Source organism: Anomaloglossus baeobatrachus, chromosome 9, assembly GCF_048569485.1.
Source record: "Anomaloglossus baeobatrachus isolate aAnoBae1 chromosome 9, aAnoBae1.hap1, whole genome shotgun sequence".
NCBI lineage: Eukaryota > Metazoa > Chordata > Amphibia > Anura > Aromobatidae > Anomaloglossus > Anomaloglossus baeobatrachus.
The window spans coordinates 164,314,221-164,334,925 of NC_134361.1; the positions used below are offsets into that span (position 1 = coordinate 164,314,221).

Below are 20,705 nucleotides of genomic sequence, written 5' to 3' on the forward strand. Positions count from 1 at the left end.
CCAATTCTGGTTATCGCTTCTCGGCCTTTTGGCTAAGATCAAGTGTAGTATCTGTTCTTATCAGTTTAATATCTGATACGTCCCCTATCTGGGGACCATATATTAAATGGATTTTTAGAACAGGGAGATGGAAAAAGAGCTTGCTCTGTCCACTCCACGCATTGACCTGGTATTGCAGTACCTCCAGGAACGGTGCACCCCTTCTTAACCCAGTTTCCAAAAGCAGAACTCGATTCACCTGATTCATATTAGCCCGATTAGCGAATTGAAATGAATTTTTATCTAACACACTTTTTACTTGCTTTATTCATCCAAATAGCAAACTCATCACCACTCAACTTCACCAACTCTGCTATGTCCCGTGCAGTATCTTGTTGTCAGTCTAATCTAGATCATGTGCAATTGAATGGAATAGATCCCTTTTGGACAAAGTGAATTCAGCTGATGCTGCTGCAGTGACCACAGGTGTGATAAGATCTAGAATTGGCATCTGGTGCGATCTCTCCGCTTCCACTCCAAAGAAAGTTACCTGTTTATTCCTATCATGCATTGGTTTTTGGGGTTTTCTTTGAGTAATGATGATCTCTTTAGTAGTCTGTTGGCGCCCTCTCCTGGAGGAATAGTTTGCTTGCTCTTGGACATTCTAAAAGAGAGGTCATGATAGACATTGAGCTTCTGAGCTCAATTGGGGACAGTCATGGGTGATGAATGTTTGCAACCTACTGCGAAGCCTCATACCGCAATATAAGGAACGTCAAATACTAAGAAAGGGCGGCCTATGAAAGAATTACTACTTTCAATAAGTACACTTAAACGGCTAATTGGGAATAGAAAAACTGTAAAAAGCCCTCTGAGAAAGCCCCCCTCTAACCTTTGATAGTAAGCTTTTCTGTAGTCTGCCTGTTGATGTATTTTCCGTTTGAACTGTGCACAACATGAAGAGACGGAACACTGGCGGCTTGTCACAATGCCCCCGCTGACATCACAATAGCGCTGCTGCCTAGAAAACAAGCTGCGCAGCAGAAGTTGTTCTTTGGGTGGGAGGGTGGGCTAGTGTAAGGAGGGGGCAAGCTCTTTTTTTCCCGGGTGGTAGGGGGATGACAGGAGAAGGGATGCGGGTGGTGAGAAGGGTACAGAGGGCAGGGTTTGGGGGCTGGGAAGGAAAGGGAAAAGATTAGGGTTTGGGGATGATGAAAGGGCTTTCTACGGGTAAGGATGGCAAAGGGTGGCAGTGACGGAAAGTCAGGCAACCTGTCCTGTCCGTCTTTTTGTATTGTGAATTGGAAAGACTGCAAGGGGGAGGGGAGTTGCTTGCGCCCTAAAGGAGGAGTTATTCAGATTCATTGCAGTGGGGGGCGGCGGCTGCAAAACGCACCATTCTTCTTGTTTTTGCTCTGCAAAGCAGCCTTTTCAAGGGTTGGCTTGGGTGACAAAATGTCTTCTGTAGGCGTGGGTTTGTCTCCCTCTCGCTCTCTCTCCCTAAGATGTGTCCGGCATAGGCCAGGGTGCCACTCGAGGCCCAAACCAATTCTGGTTATCGCTTCTCGGCCTTTTGGCTAAGATCAAGTGTAGTATCTGTTCTTATCAGTTTAATATCTGATACGTCCCCTATCTGGGGACCATATATTAAATGGATTTTTAGAACAGGGAGATGGAAAAAGAGCTTGCTCTGTCCACTCCACGCATTGACCTGGTATTGCAGTACCTCCAGGAACGGTGCACCCCTTCTTAACCCAGTTTCCAAAAGCAGAACTCGATTCACCTGATTCATATTAGCCCGATTAGCGAATTGAAATGAATTTTTATCTAACACACTTTTTACTTGCTTTATTCATCCAAATAGCAAACTCATCACCACTCAACTTCACCAACTCTGCTATGTCCCGTGCAGTATCTTGTTGTCAGTCTAATCTAGATCATGTGCAATTGAATGGAATAGATCCCTTTTGGACAAAGTGAATTCAGCTGATGCTGCTGCAGTGACCACAGGTGTGATAAGATCTAGAATTGGCATCTGGTGCGATCTCTCCGCTTCCACTCCAAAGAAAGTTACCTGTTTATTCCTATCATGCATTGGTTTTTGGGGTTTTCTTTGAGTAATGATGATCTCTTTAGTAGTCTGTTGGCGCCCTCTCCTGGAGGAATAGTTTGCTTGCTCTTGGACATTCTAAAAGAGAGGTCATGATAGACATTGAGCTTCTGAGCTCAATTGGGGACAGTCATGGGTGATGAATGTTTGCAACCTACTGCGAAGCCTCATACCGCAATATAAGGAACGTCAAATACTAAGAAAGGGCGGCCTATGAAAGAATTACTACTTTCAATAAGTACACTTAAACGGCTAATTGGGAATAGAAAAACTGTAAAAAGCCCTCTGAGAAAGCCCCCCTCTAACCTTTGATAGTAAGCTTTTCTGTAGTCTGCCTGTTGATGTATTTTCCGTTTGAACTGTGCACAATATGAAGAGACGGAACACTGGCGGCTTGTCACAATGCCCCCGCTGACATCACAATAGCGCTGCTGCCTAGAAAACAAGCTGCGCAGCAGAAGTTGTTCTTTGGGTGGGAGGGTGGGCTAGTGTAAGGAGGGGGCAAGCTCTTTTTTTCCCGGGTGGTAGGGGGATGACAGGAGAAGGGATGCGGGTGGTGAGAAGGGTACAGAGGGCAGGGTTTGGGGGCTGGGAAGGAAAGGGAAAAGATTAGGGTTTGGGGATGATGAAAGGGCTTTCTACGGGTAAGGATGGCAAAGGGTGGCAGTGACGGAAAGTCAGGCAACCTGTCCTGTCCGTCTTTTTGTATCGTGAATTGGAAAGACTGCAAGGGGGAGGGGAGTTGCTTGCGCCCTAAAGGAGGAGTTATTCAGATTCATTGCAGTGGGGGGCGGCGGCTGCAAAACGCACCATTCTTCTTGTTTTTGCTCTGCAAAGCAGCCTTTTCAAGGGTTGGCTTGGGTGACAAAATGTCTTCTGTAGGCGTGGGTTTGTCTCCCTCTCGCTCTCTCTCCCTAAGATGTGTCCGGCATAGGCCAGGGTGCCACTCGAGGCCCAAACCAATTCTGGTTATCGCTTCTCGGCCTTTTGGCTAAGATCAAGTGTAGTATCTGTTCTTATCAGTTTAATATCTGATACGTCCCCTATCTGGGGACCATATATTAAATGGATTTTTAGAACAGGGAGATGGAAAAAGAGCTTGCTCTGTCCACTCCACGCATTGACCTGGTATTGCAGTACCTCCAGGAACGGTGCACCCCTTCTTAACCCAGTTTCCAAAAGCAGAACTCGATTCACCTGATTCATATTAGCCCGATTAGCGAATTGAAATGAATTTTTATCTTTCACACTTTTTACTTGCTTTATTCATCCAAATAGCAAACTCATCACCACTCAACTTCACCAACTCTGCTATGTCCCGTGCAGTATCTTGTTGTCAGTCTAATCTAGATCATGTGCAATTGAATGGAATAGATCCCTTTTGGACAAAGTGAATTCAGCTGATGCTGCTGCAGTGACCACAGGTGTGATAAGATCTAGAATTGGCATCTGGTGCGATCTCTCCGCTTCCACTCCAAAGAAAGTTACCTGTTTATTCCTATCATGCATTGGTTTTTGGGGTTTTCTTTGAGTAATGATGATCTCTTTAGTAGTCTGTTGGCGCCCTCTCCTGGAGGAATAGTTTGCTTGCTCTTGGACATTCTAAAAGAGAGGTCATGATAGACATTGAGCTTCTGAGCTCAATTGGGGACAGTCATGGGTGATGAATGTTTGCAACCTACTGCGAAGCCTCATACCGCAATATAAGGAACGTCAAATACTAAGAAAGGGCGGCCTATGAAAGAATTACTACTTTCAATAAGTACACTTAAACGGCTAATTGGGAATAGAAAAACTGTAAAAAGCCCTCTGAGAAAGCCCCCCTCTAACCTTTGATAGTAAGCTTTTCTGTAGTCTGCCTGTTGATGTATTTTCCGTTTGAACTGTGCACAACATGAAGAGACGGAACACTGGCGGCTTGTCACAATGCCCCCGCTGACATCACAATAGCGCTGCTGCCTAGAAAACAAGCTGCGCAGCAGAAGTTGTTCTTTGGGTGGGAGGGTGGGCTAGTGTAAGGAGGGGGCAAGCTCTTTTTTTCCCGGGTGGTAGGGGGATGACAGGAGAAGGGATGCGGGTGGTGAGAAGGGTACAGAGGGCAGGGTTTGGGGGCTGGGAAGGAAAGGGAAAAGATTAGGGTTTGGGGATGATGAAAGGGCTTTCTACGGGTAAGGATGGCAAAGGGTGGCAGTGACGGAAAGTCAGGCAACCTGTCCTGTCCGTCTTTTTGTATCGTGAATTGGAAAGACTGCAAGGGGGAGGGGAGTTGCTTGCGCCCTAAAGGAGGAGTTATTCAGATTCATTGCAGTGGGGGGCGGCGGCTGCAAAACGCACCATTCTTCTTGTTTTTGCTCTGCAAAGCAGCCTTTTCAAGGGTTGGCTTGGGTGACAAAATGTCTTCTGTAGGCGTGGGTTTGTCTCCCTCTCGCTCTCTCTCCCTAAGATGTGTCCGGCATAGGCCAGGGTGCCACTCGAGGCCCAAACCAATTCTGGTTATCGCTTCTCGGCCTTTTGGCTAAGATCAAGTGTAGTATCTGTTCTTATCAGTTTAATATCTGATACGTCCCCTATCTGGGGACCATATATTAAATGGATTTTTAGAACAGGGAGATGGAAAAAGAGCTTGCTCTGTCCACTCCACGCATTGACCTGGTATTGCAGTACCTCCAGGAACGGTGCACCCCTTCTTAACCCAGTTTCCAAAAGCAGAACTCGATTCACCTGATTCATATTAGCCCGATTAGCGAATTGAAATGAATTTTTATCTAACACACTTTTTACTTGCTTTATTCATCCAAATAGCAAACTCATCACCACTCAACTTCACCAACTCTGCTATGTCCCGTGCAGTATCTTGTTGTCAGTCTAATCTAGATCATGTGCAATTGAATGGAATAGATCCCTTTTGGACAAAGTGAATTCAGCTGATGCTGCTGCAGTGACCACAGGTGTGATAAGATCTAGAATTGGCATCTGGTGCGATCTCTCCGCTTCCACTCCAAAGAAAGTTACCTGTTTATTCCTATCATGCATTGGTTTTTGGGGTTTTCTTTGAGTAATGATGATCTCTTTAGTAGTCTGTTGGCGCCCTCTCCTGGAGGAATAGTTTGCTTGCTCTTGGACATTCTAAAAGAGAGGTCATGATAGACATTGAGCTTCTGAGCTCAATTGGGGACAGTCATGGGTGATGAATGTTTGCAACCTACTGCGAAGCCTCATACCGCAATATAAGGAACGTCAAATACTAAGAAAGGGCGGCCTATGAAAGAATTACTACTTTCAATAAGTACACTTAAACGGCTAATTGGGAATAGAAAAACTGTAAAAAGCCCTCTGAGAAAGCCCCCCTCTAACCTTTGATAGTAAGCTTTTCTGTAGTCTGCCTGTTGATGTATTTTCCGTTTGAACTGTGCACAACATGAAGAGACGGAACACTGGCGGCTTGTCACAATGCCCCCGCTGACATCACAATAGCGCTGCTGCCTAGAAAACAAGCTGCGCAGCAGAAGTTGTTCTTTGGGTGGGAGGGTGGGCTAGTGTAAGGAGGGGGCAAGCTCTTTTTTTCCCGGGTGGTAGGGGGATGACAGGAGAAGGGATGCGGGTGGTGAGAAGGGTACAGAGGGCAGGGTTTGGGGGCTGGGAAGGAAAGGGAAAAGATTAGGGTTTGGGGATGATGAAAGGGCTTTCTACGGGTAAGGATGGCAAAGGGTGGCAGTGACGGAAAGTCAGGCAACCTGTCCTGTCCGTCTTTTTGTATCGTGAATTGGAAAGACTGCAAGGGGGAGGGGAGTTGCTTGCGCCCTAAAGGAGGAGTTATTCAGATTCATTGCAGTGGGGGGCGGCGGCTGCAAAACGCACCATTCTTCTTGTTTTTGCTCTGCAAAGCAGCCTTTTCAAGGGTTGGCTTGGGTGACAAAATGTCTTCTGTAGGCGTGGGTTTGTCTCCCTCTCGCTCTCTCTCCCTAAGATGTGTCCGGCATAGGCCAGGGTGCCACTCGAGGCCCAAACCAATTCTGGTTATCGCTTCTCGGCCTTTTGGCTAAGATCAAGTGTAGTATCTGTTCTTATCAGTTTAATATCTGATACGTCCCCTATCTGGGGACCATATATTAAATGGATTTTTAGAACAGGGAGATGGAAAAAGAGCTTGCTCTGTCCACTCCACGCATTGACCTGGTATTGCAGTACCTCCAGGAACGGTGCACCCCTTCTTAACCCAGTTTCCAAAAGCAGAACTCGATTCACCTGATTCATATTAGCCCGATTAGCGAATTGAAATGAATTTTTATCTAACACACTTTTTACTTGCTTTATTCATCCAAATAGCAAACTCATCACCACTCAACTTCACCAACTCTGCTATGTCCCGTGCAGTATCTTGTTGTCAGTCTAATCTAGATCATGTGCAATTGAATGGAATAGATCCCTTTTGGACAAAGTGAATTCAGCTGATGCTGCTGCAGTGACCACAGGTGTGATAAGATCTAGAATTGGCATCTGGTGCGATCTCTCCGCTTCCACTCCAAAGAAAGTTACCTGTTTATTCCTATCATGCATTGGTTTTTGGGGTTTTCTTTGAGTAATGATGATCTCTTTAGTAGTCTGTTGGCGCCCTCTCCTGGAGGAATAGTTTGCTTGCTCTTGGACATTCTAAAAGAGAGGTCATGATAGACATTGAGCTTCTGAGCTCAATTGGGGACAGTCATGGGTGATGAATGTTTGCAACCTACTGCGAAGCCTCATACCGCAATATAAGGAACGTCAAATACTAAGAAAGGGCGGCCTATGAAAGAATTACTACTTTCAATAAGTACACTTAAACGGCTAATTGGGAATAGAAAAACTGTAAAAAGCCCTCTGAGAAAGCCCCCCTCTAACCTTTGATAGTAAGCTTTTCTGTAGTCTGCCTGTTGATGTATTTTCCGTTTGAACTGTGCACAACATGAAGAGACGGAACACTGGCGGCTTGTCACAATGCCCCCGCTGACATCACAATAGCGCTGCTGCCTAGAAAACAAGCTGCGCAGCAGAAGTTGTTCTTTGGGTGGGAGGGTGGGCTAGTGTAAGGAGGGGGCAAGCTCTTTTTTTCCCGGGTGGTAGGGGGATGACAGGAGAAGGGATGCGGGTGGTGAGAAGGGTACAGAGGGCAGGGTTTGGGGGCTGGGAAGGAAAGGGAAAAGATTAGGGTTTGGGGATGATGAAAGGGCTTTCTACGGGTAAGGATGGCAAAGGGTGGCAGTGACGGAAAGTCAGGCAACCTGTCCTGTCCGTCTTTTTGTATCGTGAATTGGAAAGACTGCAAGGGGGAGGGGAGTTGCTTGCGCCCTAAAGGAGGAGTTATTCAGATTCATTGCAGTGGGGGGCGGCGGCTGCAAAACGCACCATTCTTCTTGTTTTTGCTCTGCAAAGCAGCCTTTTCAAGGGTTGGCTTGGGTGACAAAATGTCTTCTGTAGGCGTGGGTTTGTCTCCCTCTCGCTCTCTCTCCCTAAGATGTGTCCGGCATAGGCCAGGGTGCCACTCGAGGCCCAAACCAATTCTGGTTATCGCTTCTCGGCCTTTTGGCTAAGATCAAGTGTAGTATCTGTTCTTATCAGTTTAATATCTGATACGTCCCCTATCTGGGGACCATATATTAAATGGATTTTTAGAACAGGGAGATGGAAAAAGAGCTTGCTCTGTCCACTCCACGCATTGACCTGGTATTGCAGTACCTCCAGGAACGGTGCACCCCTTCTTAACCCAGTTTCCAAAAGCAGAACTCGATTCACCTGATTCATATTAGCCCGATTAGCGAATTGAAATGAATTTTTATCTTTCACACTTTTTACTTGCTTTATTCATCCAAATAGCAAACTCATCACCACTCAACTTCACCAACTCTGCTATGTCCCGTGCAGTATCTTGTTGTCAGTCTAATCTAGATCATGTGCAATTGAATGGAATAGATCCCTTTTGGACAAAGTGAATTCAGCTGATGCTGCTGCAGTGACCACAGGTGTGATAAGATCTAGAATTGGCATCTGGTGCGATCTCTCCGCTTCCACTCCAAAGAAAGTTACCTGTTTATTCCTATCATGCATTGGTTTTTGGGGTTTTCTTTGAGTAATGATGATCTCTTTAGTAGTCTGTTGGCGCCCTCTCCTGGAGGAATAGTTTGCTTGCTCTTGGACATTCTAAAAGAGAGGTCATGATAGACATTGAGCTTCTGAGCTCAATTGGGGACAGTCATGGGTGATGAATGTTTGCAACCTACTGCGAAGCCTCATACCGCAATATAAGGAACGTCAAATACTAAGAAAGGGCGGCCTATGAAAGAATTACTACTTTCAATAAGTACACTTAAACGGCTAATTGGGAATAGAAAAACTGTAAAAAGCCCTCTGAGAAAGCCCCCCTCTAACCTTTGATAGTAAGCTTTTCTGTAGTCTGCCTGTTGATGTATTTTCCGTTTGAACTGTGCACAACATGAAGAGACGGAACACTGGCGGCTTGTCACAATGCCCCCGCTGACATCACAATAGCGCTGCTGCCTAGAAAACAAGCTGCGCAGCAGAAGTTGTTCTTTGGGTGGGAGGGTGGGCTAGTGTAAGGAGGGGGCAAGCTCTTTTTTTCCCGGGTGGTAGGGGGATGACAGGAGAAGGGATGCGGGTGGTGAGAAGGGTACAGAGGGCAGGGTTTGGGGGCTGGGAAGGAAAGGGAAAAGATTAGGGTTTGGGGATGATGAAAGGGCTTTCTACGGGTAAGGATGGCAAAGGGTGGCAGTGACGGAAAGTCAGGCAACCTGTCCTGTCCGTCTTTTTGTATCGTGAATTGGAAAGACTGCAAGGGGGAGGGGAGTTGCTTGCGCCCTAAAGGAGGAGTTATTCAGATTCATTGCAGTGGGGGGCGGCGGCTGCAAAACGCACCATTCTTCTTGTTTTTGCTCTGCAAAGCAGCCTTTTCAAGGGTTGGCTTGGGTGACAAAATGTCTTCTGTAGGCGTGGGTTTGTCTCCCTCTCGCTCTCTCTCCCTAAGATGTGTCCGGCATAGGCCAGGGTGCCACTCGAGGCCCAAACCAATTCTGGTTATCGCTTCTCGGCCTTTTGGCTAAGATCAAGTGTAGTATCTGTTCTTATCAGTTTAATATCTGATACGTCCCCTATCTGGGGACCATATATTAAATGGATTTTTAGAACAGGGAGATGGAAAAAGAGCTTGCTCTGTCCACTCCACGCATTGACCTGGTATTGCAGTACCTCCAGGAACGGTGCACCCCTTCTTAACCCAGTTTCCAAAAGCAGAACTCGATTCACCTGATTCATATTAGCCCGATTAGCGAATTGAAATGAATTTTTATCTAACACACTTTTTACTTGCTTTATTCATCCAAATAGCAAACTCATCACCACTCAACTTCACCAACTCTGCTATGTCCCGTGCAGTATCTTGTTGTCAGTCTAATCTAGATCATGTGCAATTGAATGGAATAGATCCCTTTTGGACAAAGTGAATTCAGCTGATGCTGCTGCAGTGACCACAGGTGTGATAAGATCTAGAATTGGCATCTGGTGCGATCTCTCCGCTTCCACTCCAAAGAAAGTTACCTGTTTATTCCTATCATGCATTGGTTTTTGGGGTTTTCTTTGAGTAATGATGATCTCTTTAGTAGTCTGTTGGCGCCCTCTCCTGGAGGAATAGTTTGCTTGCTCTTGGACATTCTAAAAGAGAGGTCATGATAGACATTGAGCTTCTGAGCTCAATTGGGGACAGTCATGGGTGATGAATGTTTGCAACCTACTGCGAAGCCTCATACCGCAATATAAGGAACGTCAAATACTAAGAAAGGGCGGCCTATGAAAGAATTACTACTTTCAATAAGTACACTTAAACGGCTAATTGGGAATAGAAAAACTGTAAAAAGCCCTCTGAGAAAGCCCCCCTCTAACCTTTGATAGTAAGCTTTTCTGTAGTCTGCCTGTTGATGTATTTTCCGTTTGAACTGTGCACAACATGAAGAGACGGAACACTGGCGGCTTGTCACAATGCCCCCGCTGACATCACAATAGCGCTGCTGCCTAGAAAACAAGCTGCGCAGCAGAAGTTGTTCTTTGGGTGGGAGGGTGGGCTAGTGTAAGGAGGGGGCAAGCTCTTTTTTTCCCGGGTGGTAGGGGGATGACAGGAGAAGGGATGCGGGTGGTGAGAAGGGTACAGAGGGCAGGGTTTGGGGGCTGGGAAGGAAAGGGAAAAGATTAGGGTTTGGGGATGATGAAAGGGCTTTCTACGGGTAAGGATGGCAAAGGGTGGCAGTGACGGAAAGTCAGGCAACCTGTCCTGTCCGTCTTTTTGTATCGTGAATTGGAAAGACTGCAAGGGGGAGGGGAGTTGCTTGCGCCCTAAAGGAGGAGTTATTCAGATTCATTGCAGTGGGGGGCGGCGGCTGCAAAACGCACCATTCTTCTTGTTTTTGCTCTGCAAAGCAGCCTTTTCAAGGGTTGGCTTGGGTGACAAAATGTCTTCTGTAGGCGTGGGTTTGTCTCCCTCTCGCTCTCTCTCCCTAAGATGTGTCCGGCATAGGCCAGGGTGCCACTCGAGGCCCAAACCAATTCTGGTTATCGCTTCTCGGCCTTTTGGCTAAGATCAAGTGTAGTATCTGTTCTTATCAGTTTAATATCTGATACGTCCCCTATCTGGGGACCATATATTAAATGGATTTTTAGAACAGGGAGATGGAAAAAGAGCTTGCTCTGTCCACTCCACGCATTGACCTGGTATTGCAGTACCTCCAGGAACGGTGCACCCCTTCTTAACCCAGTTTCCAAAAGCAGAACTCGATTCACCTGATTCATATTAGCCCGATTAGCGAATTGAAATGAATTTTTATCTAACACACTTTTTACTTGCTTTATTCATCCAAATAGCAAACTCATCACCACTCAACTTCACCAACTCTGCTATGTCCCGTGCAGTATCTTGTTGTCAGTCTAATCTAGATCATGTGCAATTGAATGGAATAGATCCCTTTTGGACAAAGTGAATTCAGCTGATGCTGCTGCAGTGACCACAGGTGTGATAAGATCTAGAATTGGCATCTGGTGCGATCTCTCCGCTTCCACTCCAAAGAAAGTTACCTGTTTATTCCTATCATGCATTGGTTTTTGGGGTTTTCTTTGAGTAATGATGATCTCTTTAGTAGTCTGTTGGCGCCCTCTCCTGGAGGAATAGTTTGCTTGCTCTTGGACATTCTAAAAGAGAGGTCATGATAGACATTGAGCTTCTGAGCTCAATTGGGGACAGTCATGGGTGATGAATGTTTGCAACCTACTGCGAAGCCTCATACCGCAATATAAGGAACGTCAAATACTAAGAAAGGGCGGCCTATGAAAGAATTACTACTTTCAATAAGTACACTTAAACGGCTAATTGGGAATAGAAAAACTGTAAAAAGCCCTCTGAGAAAGCCCCCCTCTAACCTTTGATAGTAAGCTTTTCTGTAGTCTGCCTGTTGATGTATTTTCCGTTTGAACTGTGCACAACATGAAGAGACGGAACACTGGCGGCTTGTCACAATGCCCCCGCTGACATCACAATAGCGCTGCTGCCTAGAAAACAAGCTGCGCAGCAGAAGTTGTTCTTTGGGTGGGAGGGTGGGCTAGTGTAAGGAGGGGGCAAGCTCTTTTTTTCCCGGGTGGTAGGGGGATGACAGGAGAAGGGATGCGGGTGGTGAGAAGGGTACAGAGGTCAGGGTTTGGGGGCTGGGAAGGAAAGGGAAAAGATTAGGGTTTGGGGATGATGAAAGGGCTTTCTACGGGTAAGGATGGCAAAGGGTGGCAGTGACGGAAAGTCAGGCAACCTGTCCTGTCCGTCTTTTTGTATCGTGAATTGGAAAGACTGCAAGGGGGAGGGGAGTTGCTTGCGCCCTAAAGGAGGAGTTATTCAGATTCATTGCAGTGGGGGGCGGCGGCTGCAAAACGCACCATTCTTCTTGTTTTTGCTCTGCAAAGCAGCCTTTTCAAGGGTTGGCTTGGGTGACAAAATGTCTTCTGTAGGCGTGGGTTTGTCTCCCTCTCGCTCTCTCTCCCTAAGATGTGTCCGGCATAGGCCAGGGTGCCACTCGAGGCCCAAACCAATTCTGGTTATCGCTTCTCGGCCTTTTGGCTAAGATCAAGTGTAGTATCTGTTCTTATCAGTTTAATATCTGATACGTCCCCTATCTGGGGACCATATATTAAATGGATTTTTAGAACAGGGAGATGGAAAAAGAGCTTGCTCTGTCCACTCCACGCATTGACCTGGTATTGCAGTACCTCCAGGAACGGTGCACCCCTTCTTAACCCAGTTTCCAAAAGCAGAACTCGATTCACCTGATTCATATTAGCCCGATTAGCGAATTGAAATGAATTTTTATCTAACACACTTTTTACTTGCTTTATTCATCCAAATAGCAAACTCATCACCACTCAACTTCACCAACTCTGCTATGTCCCGTGCAGTATCTTGTTGTCAGTCTAATCTAGATCATGTGCAATTGAATGGAATAGATCCCTTTTGGACAAAGTGAATTCAGCTGATGCTGCTGCAGTGACCACAGGTGTGATAAGATCTAGAATTGGCATCTGGTGCGATCTCTCCGCTTCCACTCCAAAGAAAGTTACCTGTTTATTCCTATCATGCATTGGTTTTTGGGGTTTTCTTTGAGTAATGATGATCTCTTTAGTAGTCTGTTGGCGCCCTCTCCTGGAGGAATAGTTTGCTTGCTCTTGGACATTCTAAAAGAGAGGTCATGATAGACATTGAGCTTCTGAGCTCAATTGGGGACAGTCATGGGTGATGAATGTTTGCAACCTACTGCGAAGCCTCATACCGCAATATAAGGAACGTCAAATACTAAGAAAGGGCGGCCTATGAAAGAATTACTACTTTCAATAAGTACACTTAAACGGCTAATTGGGAATAGAAAAACTGTAAAAAGCCCTCTGAGAAAGCCCCCCTCTAACCTTTGATAGTAAGCTTTTCTGTAGTCTGCCTGTTGATGTATTTTCCGTTTGAACTGTGCACAACATGAAGAGACGGAACACTGGCGGCTTGTCACAATGCCCCCGCTGACATCACAATAGCGCTGCTGCCTAGAAAACAAGCTGCGCAGCAGAAGTTGTTCTTTGGGTGGGAGGGTGGGCTAGTGTAAGGAGGGGGCAAGCTCTTTTTTTCCCGGGTGGTAGGGGGATGACAGGAGAAGGGATGCGGGTGGTGAGAAGGGTACAGAGGGCAGGGTTTGGGGGCTGGGAAGGAAAGGGAAAAGATTAGGGTTTGGGGATGATGAAAGGGCTTTCTACGGGTAAGGATGGCAAAGGGTGGCAGTGACGGAAAGTCAGGCAACCTGTCCTGTCCGTCTTTTTGTATCGTGAATTGGAAAGACTGCAAGGGGGAGGGGAGTTGCTTGCGCCCTAAAGGAGGAGTTATTCAGATTCATTGCAGTGGGGGGCGGCGGCTGCAAAACGCACCATTCTTCTTGTTTTTGCTCTGCAAAGCAGCCTTTTCAAGGGTTGGCTTGGGTGACAAAATGTCTTCTGTAGGCGTGGGTTTGTCTCCCTCTCGCTCTCTCTCCCTAAGATGTGTCCGGCATAGGCCAGGGTGCCACTCGAGGCCCAAACCAATTCTGGTTATCGCTTCTCGGCCTTTTGGCTAAGATCAAGTGTAGTATCTGTTCTTATCAGTTTAATATCTGATACGTCCCCTATCTGGGGACCATATATTAAATGGATTTTTAGAACAGGGAGATGGAAAAAGAGCTTGCTCTGTCCACTCCACGCATTGACCTGGTATTGCAGTACCTCCAGGAACGGTGCACCCCTTCTTAACCCAGTTTCCAAAAGCAGAACTCGATTCACCTGATTCATATTAGCCCGATTAGCGAATTGAAATGAATTTTTATCTAACACACTTTTTACTTGCTTTATTCATCCAAATAGCAAACTCATCACCACTCAACTTCACCAACTCTGCTATGTCCCGTGCAGTATCTTGTTGTCAGTCTAATCTAGATCATGTGCAATTGAATGGAATAGATCCCTTTTGGACAAAGTGAATTCAGCTGATGCTGCTGCAGTGACCACAGGTGTGATAAGATCTAGAATTGGCATCTGGTGCGATCTCTCCGCTTCCACTCCAAAGAAAGTTACCTGTTTATTCCTATCATGCATTGGTTTTTGGGGTTTTCTTTGAGTAATGATGATCTCTTTAGTAGTCTGTTGGCGCCCTCTCCTGGAGGAATAGTTTGCTTGCTCTTGGACATTCTAAAAGAGAGGTCATGATAGACATTGAGCTTCTGAGCTCAATTGGGGACAGTCATGGGTGATGAATGTTTGCAACCTACTGCGAAGCCTCATACCGCAATATAAGGAACGTCAAATACTAAGAAAGGGCGGCCTATGAAAGAATTACTACTTTCAATAAGTACACTTAAACGGCTAATTGGGAATAGAAAAACTGTAAAAAGCCCTCTGAGAAAGCCCCCCTCTAACCTTTGATAGTAAGCTTTTCTGTAGTCTGCCTGTTGATGTATTTTCCGTTTGAACTGTGCACAACATGAAGAGACGGAACACTGGCGGCTTGTCACAATGCCCCCGCTGACATCACAATAGCGCTGCTGCCTAGAAAACAAGCTGCGCAGCAGAAGTTGTTCTTTGGGTGGGAGGGTGGGCTAGTGTAAGGAGGGGGCAAGCTCTTTTTTTCCCGGGTGGTAGGGGGATGACAGGAGAAGGGATGCGGGTGGTGAGAAGGGTACAGAGGGCAGGGTTTGGGGGCTGGGAAGGAAAGGGAAAAGATTAGGGTTTGGGGATGATGAAAGGGCTTTCTACGGGTAAGGATGGCAAAGGGTGGCAGTGACGGAAAGTCAGGCAACCTGTCCTGTCCGTCTTTTTGTATCGTGAATTGGAAAGACTGCAAGGGGGAGGGGAGTTGCTTGCGCCCTAAAGGAGGAGTTATTCAGATTCATTGCAGTGGGGGGCGGCGGCTGCAAAACGCACCATTCTTCTTGTTTTTGCTCTGCAAAGCAGCCTTTTCAAGGGTTGGCTTGGGTGACAAAATGTCTTCTGTAGGCGTGGGTTTGTCTCCCTCTCGCTCTCTCTCCCTAAGATGTGTCCGGCATAGGCCAGGGTGCCACTCGAGGCCCAAACCAATTCTGGTTATCGCTTCTCGGCCTTTTGGCTAAGATCAAGTGTAGTATCTGTTCTTATCAGTTTAATATCTGATACGTCCCCTATCTGGGGACCATATATTAAATGGATTTTTAGAACAGGGAGATGGAAAAAGAGCTTGCTCTGTCCACTCCACGCATTGACCTGGTATTGCAGTACCTCCAGGAACGGTGCACCCCTTCTTAACCCAGTTTCCAAAAGCAGAACTCGATTCACCTGATTCATATTAGCCCGATTAGCGAATTGAAATGAATTTTTATCTAACACACTTTTTACTTGCTTTATTCATCCAAATAGCAAACTCATCACCACTCAACTTCACCAACTCTGCTATGTCCCGTGCAGTATCTTGTTGTCAGTCTAATCTAGATCATGTGCAATTGAATGGAATAGATCCCTTTTGGACAAAGTGAATTCAGCTGATGCTGCTGCAGTGACCACAGGTGTGATAAGATCTAGAATTGGCATCTGGTGCGATCTCTCCGCTTCCACTCCAAAGAAAGTTACCTGTTTATTCCTATCATGCATTGGTTTTTGGGGTTTTCTTTGAGTAATGATGATCTCTTTAGTAGTCTGTTGGCGCCCTCTCCTGGAGGAATAGTTTGCTTGCTCTTGGACATTCTAAAAGAGAGGTCATGATAGACATTGAGCTTCTGAGCTCAATTGGGGACAGTCATGGGTGATGAATGTTTGCAACCTACTGCGAAGCCTCATACCGCAATATAAGGAACGTCAAATACTAAGAAAGGGCGGCCTATGAAAGAATTACTACTTTCAATAAGTACACTTAAACGGCTAATTGGGAATAGAAAAACTGTAAAAAGCCCTCTGAGAAAGCCCCCCTCTAACCTTTGATAGTAAGCTTTTCTGTAGTCTGCCTGTTGATGTATTTTCCGTTTGAACTGTGCACAACATGAAGAGACGGAACACTGGCGGCTTGTCACAATGCCCCCGCTGACATCACAATAGCGCTGCTGCCTAGAAAACAAGCTGCGCAGCAGAAGTTGTTCTTTGGGTGGGAGGGTGGGCTAGTGTAAGGAGGGGGCAAGCTCTTTTTTTCCCGGGTGGTAGGGGGATGACAGGAGAAGGGATGCGGGTGGTGAGAAGGGTACAGAGGGCAGGGTTTGGGGGCTGGGAAGGAAAGGGAAAAGATTAGGGTTTGGGGATGATGAAAGGGCTTTCTACGGGTAAGGATGGCAAAGGGTGGCAGTGACGGAAAGTCAGGCAACCTGTCCTGTCCGTCTTTTTGTATCGTGAATTGGAAAGACTGCAAGGGGGAGGGGAGTTGCTTGCGCCCTAAAGGAGGAGTTATTCAGATTCATTGCAGTGGGGGGCGGCGGCTGCAAAACGCACCATTCTTCTTGTTTTTGCTCTGCAAAGCAGCCTTTTCAAGGGTTGGCTTGGGTGACAAAATGTCTTCTGTAGGCGTGGGTTTGTCTCCCTCTCGCTCTCTCTCCCTAAGATGTGTCCGGCATAGGCCAGGGTGCCACTCGAGGCCCAAACCAATTCTGGTTATCGCTTCTCGGCCTTTTGGCTAAGATCAAGTGTAGTATCTGTTCTTATCAGTTTAATATCTGATACGTCCCCTATCTGGGGACCATATATTAAATGGATTTTTAGAACAGGGAGATGGAAAAAGAGCTTGCTCTGTCCACTCCACGCATTGACCTGGTATTGCAGTACCTCCAGGAACGGTGCACCCCTTCTTAACCCAGTTTCCAAAAGCAGAACTCGATTCACCTGATTCATATTAGCCCGATTAGCGAATTGAAATGAATTTTTATCTAACACACTTTTTACTTGCTTTATTCATCCAAATAGCAAACTCATCACCACTCAACTTCACCAACTCTGCTATGTCCCGTGCAGTATCTTGTTGTCAGTCTAATCTAGATCATGTGCAATTGAATGGAATAGATCCCTTTTGGACAAAGTGAATTCAGCTGATGCTGCTGCAGTGACCACAGGTGTGATAAGATCTAGAATTGGCATCTGGTGCGATCTCTCCGCTTCCACTCCAAAGAAAGTTACCTGTTTATTCCTATCATGCATTGGTTTTTGGGGTTTTCTTTGAGTAATGATGATCTCTTTAGTAGTCTGTTGGCGCCCTCTCCTGGAGGAATAGTTTGCTTGCTCTTGGACATTCTAAAAGAGAGGTCATGATAGACATTGAGCTTCTGAGCTCAATTGGGGACAGTCATGGGTGATGAATGTTTGCAACCTACTGCGAAGCCTCATACCGCAATATAAGGAACGTCAAATACTAAGAAAGGGCGGCCTATGAAAGAATTACTACTTTCAATAAGTACACTTAAACGGCTAATTGGGAATAGAAAAACTGTAAAAAGCCCTCTGAGAAAGCCCCCCTCTAACCTTTGATAGTAAGCTTTTCTGTAGTCTGCCTGTTGATGTATTTTCCGTTTGAACTGTGCACAACATGAAGAGACGGAACACTGGCGGCTTGTCACAATGCCCCCGCTGACATCACAATAGCGCTGCTGCCTAGAAAACAAGCTGCGCAGCAGAAGTTGTTCTTTGGGTGGGAGGGTGGGCTAGTGTAAGGAGGGGGCAAGCTCTTTTTTTCCCGGGTGGTAGGGGGATGACAGGAGAAGGGATGCGGGTGGTGAGAAGGGTACAGAGGGCAGGGTTTGGGGGCTGGGAAGGAAAGGGAAAAGATTAGGGTTTGGGGATGATGAAAGGGCTTTCTACGGGTAAGGATGGCAAAGGGTGGCAGTGACGGAAAGTCAGGCAACCTGTCCTGTCCGTCTTTTTGTATCGTGAATTGGAAAGACTGCAAGGGGGAGGGGAGTTGCTTGCGCCCTAAAGGAGGAGTTATTCAGATTCATTGCAGTGGGGGGCGGCGGCTGCAAAACGCACCATTCTTCTTGTTTTTGCTCTGCAAAGCAGCCTTTTCAAGGGTTGGCTTGGGTGACAAAATGTCTTCTGTAGGCGTGGGTTTGTCTCCCTCTCGCTCTCTCTCCCTAAGATGTGTCCGGCATAGGCCAGGGTGCCACTCGAGGCCCAAACCAATTCTGGTTATCGCTTCTCGGCCTTTTGGCTAAGATCAAGTGTAGTATCTGTTCTTATCAGTTTAATATCTGATACGTCCCCTATCTGGGGACCATATATTAAATGGATTTTTAGAACAGGGAGATGGAAAAAGAGCTTGCTCTGTCCACTCCACGCATTGACCTGGTATTGCAGTACCTCCAGGAACGGTGCACCCCTTCTTAACCCAGTTTCCAAAAGCAGAACTCGATTCACCTGATTCATATTAGCCCGATTAGCGAATTGAAATGAATTTTTATCTAACACACTTTTTACTTGCTTTATTCATCCAAATAGCAAACTCATCACCACTCAACTTCACCAACTCTGCTATGTCCCGTGCAGTATCTTGTTGTCAGTCTAATCTAGATCATGTGCAATTGAATGGAATAGATCCCTTTTGGACAAAGTGAATTCAGCTGATGCTGCTGCAGTGACCACAGGTGTGATAAGATCTAGAATTGGCATCTGGTGCGATCTCTCCGCTTCCACTCCAAAGAAAGTTACCTGTTTATTCCTATCATGCATTGGTTTTTGGGGTTTTCTTTGAGTAATGATGATCTCTTTAGTAGTCTGTTGGCGCCCTCTCCTGGAGGAATAGTTTGCTTGCTCTTGGACATTCTAAAAGAGAGGTCATGATAGACATTGAGCTTCTGAGCTCAATTGGGGACAGTCATGGGTGATGAATGTTTGCAACCTACTGCGAAGCCTCATACCGCAATATAAGGAACGTCAAATACTAAGAAAGGGCGGCCTATGAAAGAATTACTACTTTCAATAAGTACACTTAAACGGCTAATTGGGAATAGAAAAACTGTAAAAAGCCCTCTGAGAAAGCCCCCCTCTAACCTTTGATAGTAAGCTTTTCTGTAGTCTGCCTGTTGATGTATTTTCCGTTTGAACTGTGCACAACATGAAGAGACGGAACACTGGCGGCTTGTCACAATGCCCCCGCTGACATCACAATAGCGCTGCTGCCTAGAAAACAAGCTGCGCAGCAGAAGTTGTTCTTTGGGTGGGAGGGTGGGCTAGTGTAAGGAGGGGGCAAGCTCTTTTTTTCCCGGGTGGTAGGGGGATGACAGGAGAAGGGATGCGGGTGGTGAGAAGGGTACAGAGGGCAGGGTTTGGGGGCTGGGAAGGAAAGGGAAAAGATTAGGGTTTGGGGATGATGAAAGGGCTTTCTACGGGTAAGGATGGCAAAGGGTGGCAGTGACGGAAAGTCAGGCAACCTGTCCTGTCCGTCTTTTTGTATCGTGAATTGGAAAGACTGCAAGGGGGAGGGGAGTTGCTTGCGCCCTAAAGGAGGAGTTATTCAGATTCATTGCAGTGGGGGGCGGCGGCTGCAAAACGCACCATTCTTCTTGTTTTTGCTCTGCAAAGCAGCCTTTTCAAGGGTTGGCTTGGGTGACAAAATGTCTTCTGTAGGCGTGGGTTTGTCTCCCTCTCGCTCTCTCTCCCTAAGATGTGTCCGGCATAGGCCAGGGTGCCACTCGAGGCCCAAACCAATTCTGGTTATCGCTTCTCGGCCTTTTGGCTAAGATCAAGTGTAGTATCTGTTCTTATCAGTTTAATATCTGATACGTCCCCTATCTGGGGACCATATATTAAATGGATTTTTAGAACAGGGAGATGGAAAAAGAGCTTGCTCTGTCCACTCCACGCATTGACCTGGTATTGCAGTACCTCCAGGAACGGTGCACCCCTTCTTAACCCAGTTTCCAAAAGCAGAACTCGATTCACCTGATTCATATTAGCCCGATTAGCGAATTGAAATGAATTTTTATCTAACACACTTTTTACTTGCTTTATTCATCCAAATAGCAAACTCATCACCACTCAACTTCACCAACTCTGCTATGTCCCGTGCAGTATCTTGTTGTCAGTCTAATCTAGATCATGTGCAATTGAATGGAATAGATCCCTTTTGGACAAAGTGAATTCAGCTGATGCTGCTGCAGTGACCACAGGTGTGATAAGATCTAGAATTGGCATCTGGTGCGATCTCTCCGCTTCCACTCCAAAGAAAGTTACCTGTTTATTCCTATCATGCATTGGTTTTTGGGGTTTTCTTTGAGTAATGATGATCTCTTTAGTAGTCTGTTGGCGCCCTCTCCTGGAGGAATAGTTTGCTTGCTCTTGGACATTCTAAAAGAGAGGTCATGATAGACATTGAGCTTCTGAGCTCAATTGGGGACAGTCATGGGTGATGAATGTTTGCAACCTACTGCGAAGCCTCATACCGCAATATAAGGAACGTCAAATACTAAGAAAGGGCGGCCTATGAAAGAATTACTACTTTCAATAAGTACACTTAAACGGCTAATTGGGAATAGAAAAACTGTAAAAAGCCCTCTGAGAAAGCCCCCCTCTAACCTTTGATAGTAAGCTTTTCTGT

General features: G+C 46.3%; 14 non-coding genes across 14 annotated transcripts; all 14 read left to right on the forward strand.

Moving 5' to 3' along the window:
- Window positions 1-12: 12 nt before the first annotated feature.
- On the forward strand, window positions 13-203 carry LOC142251935 (U2 spliceosomal RNA). The gene has a single exon (XR_012725336.1). It is a non-coding gene; the product is annotated as a U2 spliceosomal RNA (small nuclear RNA).
- Window positions 204-1,536: 1,333 nt separating this feature from the next.
- On the forward strand, window positions 1,537-1,727 carry LOC142251938 (U2 spliceosomal RNA). The gene has a single exon (XR_012725338.1). It is a non-coding gene; the product is annotated as a U2 spliceosomal RNA (small nuclear RNA).
- A 1,333-nt stretch (window positions 1,728-3,060) lies between these two features.
- Window positions 3,061-3,251, forward strand: LOC142251939 (U2 spliceosomal RNA). The gene has a single exon (XR_012725339.1). It is a non-coding gene; the product is annotated as a U2 spliceosomal RNA (small nuclear RNA).
- A 1,333-nt stretch (window positions 3,252-4,584) lies between these two features.
- Window positions 4,585-4,775, forward strand: LOC142251940 (U2 spliceosomal RNA). Its single transcript, XR_012725340.1, has one exon. It is a non-coding gene; the product is annotated as a U2 spliceosomal RNA (small nuclear RNA).
- Window positions 4,776-6,108: 1,333 nt separating this feature from the next.
- Window positions 6,109-6,299, forward strand: LOC142251941 (U2 spliceosomal RNA). The gene has a single exon (XR_012725341.1). It is a non-coding gene; the product is annotated as a U2 spliceosomal RNA (small nuclear RNA).
- Window positions 6,300-7,632: 1,333 nt separating this feature from the next.
- LOC142251942 (U2 spliceosomal RNA) lies at window positions 7,633-7,823 on the forward strand. Its single transcript, XR_012725342.1, has one exon. It is a non-coding gene; the product is annotated as a U2 spliceosomal RNA (small nuclear RNA).
- Window positions 7,824-9,156: 1,333 nt separating this feature from the next.
- Window positions 9,157-9,347, forward strand: LOC142251944 (U2 spliceosomal RNA). Its single transcript, XR_012725343.1, has one exon. It is a non-coding gene; the product is annotated as a U2 spliceosomal RNA (small nuclear RNA).
- A 1,333-nt stretch (window positions 9,348-10,680) lies between these two features.
- LOC142251945 (U2 spliceosomal RNA) lies at window positions 10,681-10,871 on the forward strand. Its single transcript, XR_012725344.1, has one exon. It is a non-coding gene; the product is annotated as a U2 spliceosomal RNA (small nuclear RNA).
- Window positions 10,872-12,204: 1,333 nt separating this feature from the next.
- Window positions 12,205-12,395, forward strand: LOC142251946 (U2 spliceosomal RNA). The gene has a single exon (XR_012725345.1). It is a non-coding gene; the product is annotated as a U2 spliceosomal RNA (small nuclear RNA).
- Window positions 12,396-13,728: 1,333 nt separating this feature from the next.
- Window positions 13,729-13,919, forward strand: LOC142251947 (U2 spliceosomal RNA). Its single transcript, XR_012725346.1, has one exon. It is a non-coding gene; the product is annotated as a U2 spliceosomal RNA (small nuclear RNA).
- Window positions 13,920-15,252: 1,333 nt separating this feature from the next.
- On the forward strand, window positions 15,253-15,443 carry LOC142251948 (U2 spliceosomal RNA). The gene has a single exon (XR_012725347.1). It is a non-coding gene; the product is annotated as a U2 spliceosomal RNA (small nuclear RNA).
- A 1,333-nt stretch (window positions 15,444-16,776) lies between these two features.
- LOC142251950 (U2 spliceosomal RNA) lies at window positions 16,777-16,967 on the forward strand. Its single transcript, XR_012725349.1, has one exon. It is a non-coding gene; the product is annotated as a U2 spliceosomal RNA (small nuclear RNA).
- A 1,333-nt stretch (window positions 16,968-18,300) lies between these two features.
- Window positions 18,301-18,491, forward strand: LOC142251951 (U2 spliceosomal RNA). Its single transcript, XR_012725350.1, has one exon. It is a non-coding gene; the product is annotated as a U2 spliceosomal RNA (small nuclear RNA).
- Window positions 18,492-19,824: 1,333 nt separating this feature from the next.
- LOC142251952 (U2 spliceosomal RNA) lies at window positions 19,825-20,015 on the forward strand. Its single transcript, XR_012725351.1, has one exon. It is a non-coding gene; the product is annotated as a U2 spliceosomal RNA (small nuclear RNA).
- Window positions 20,016-20,705: the final 690 nt, after the last annotated feature.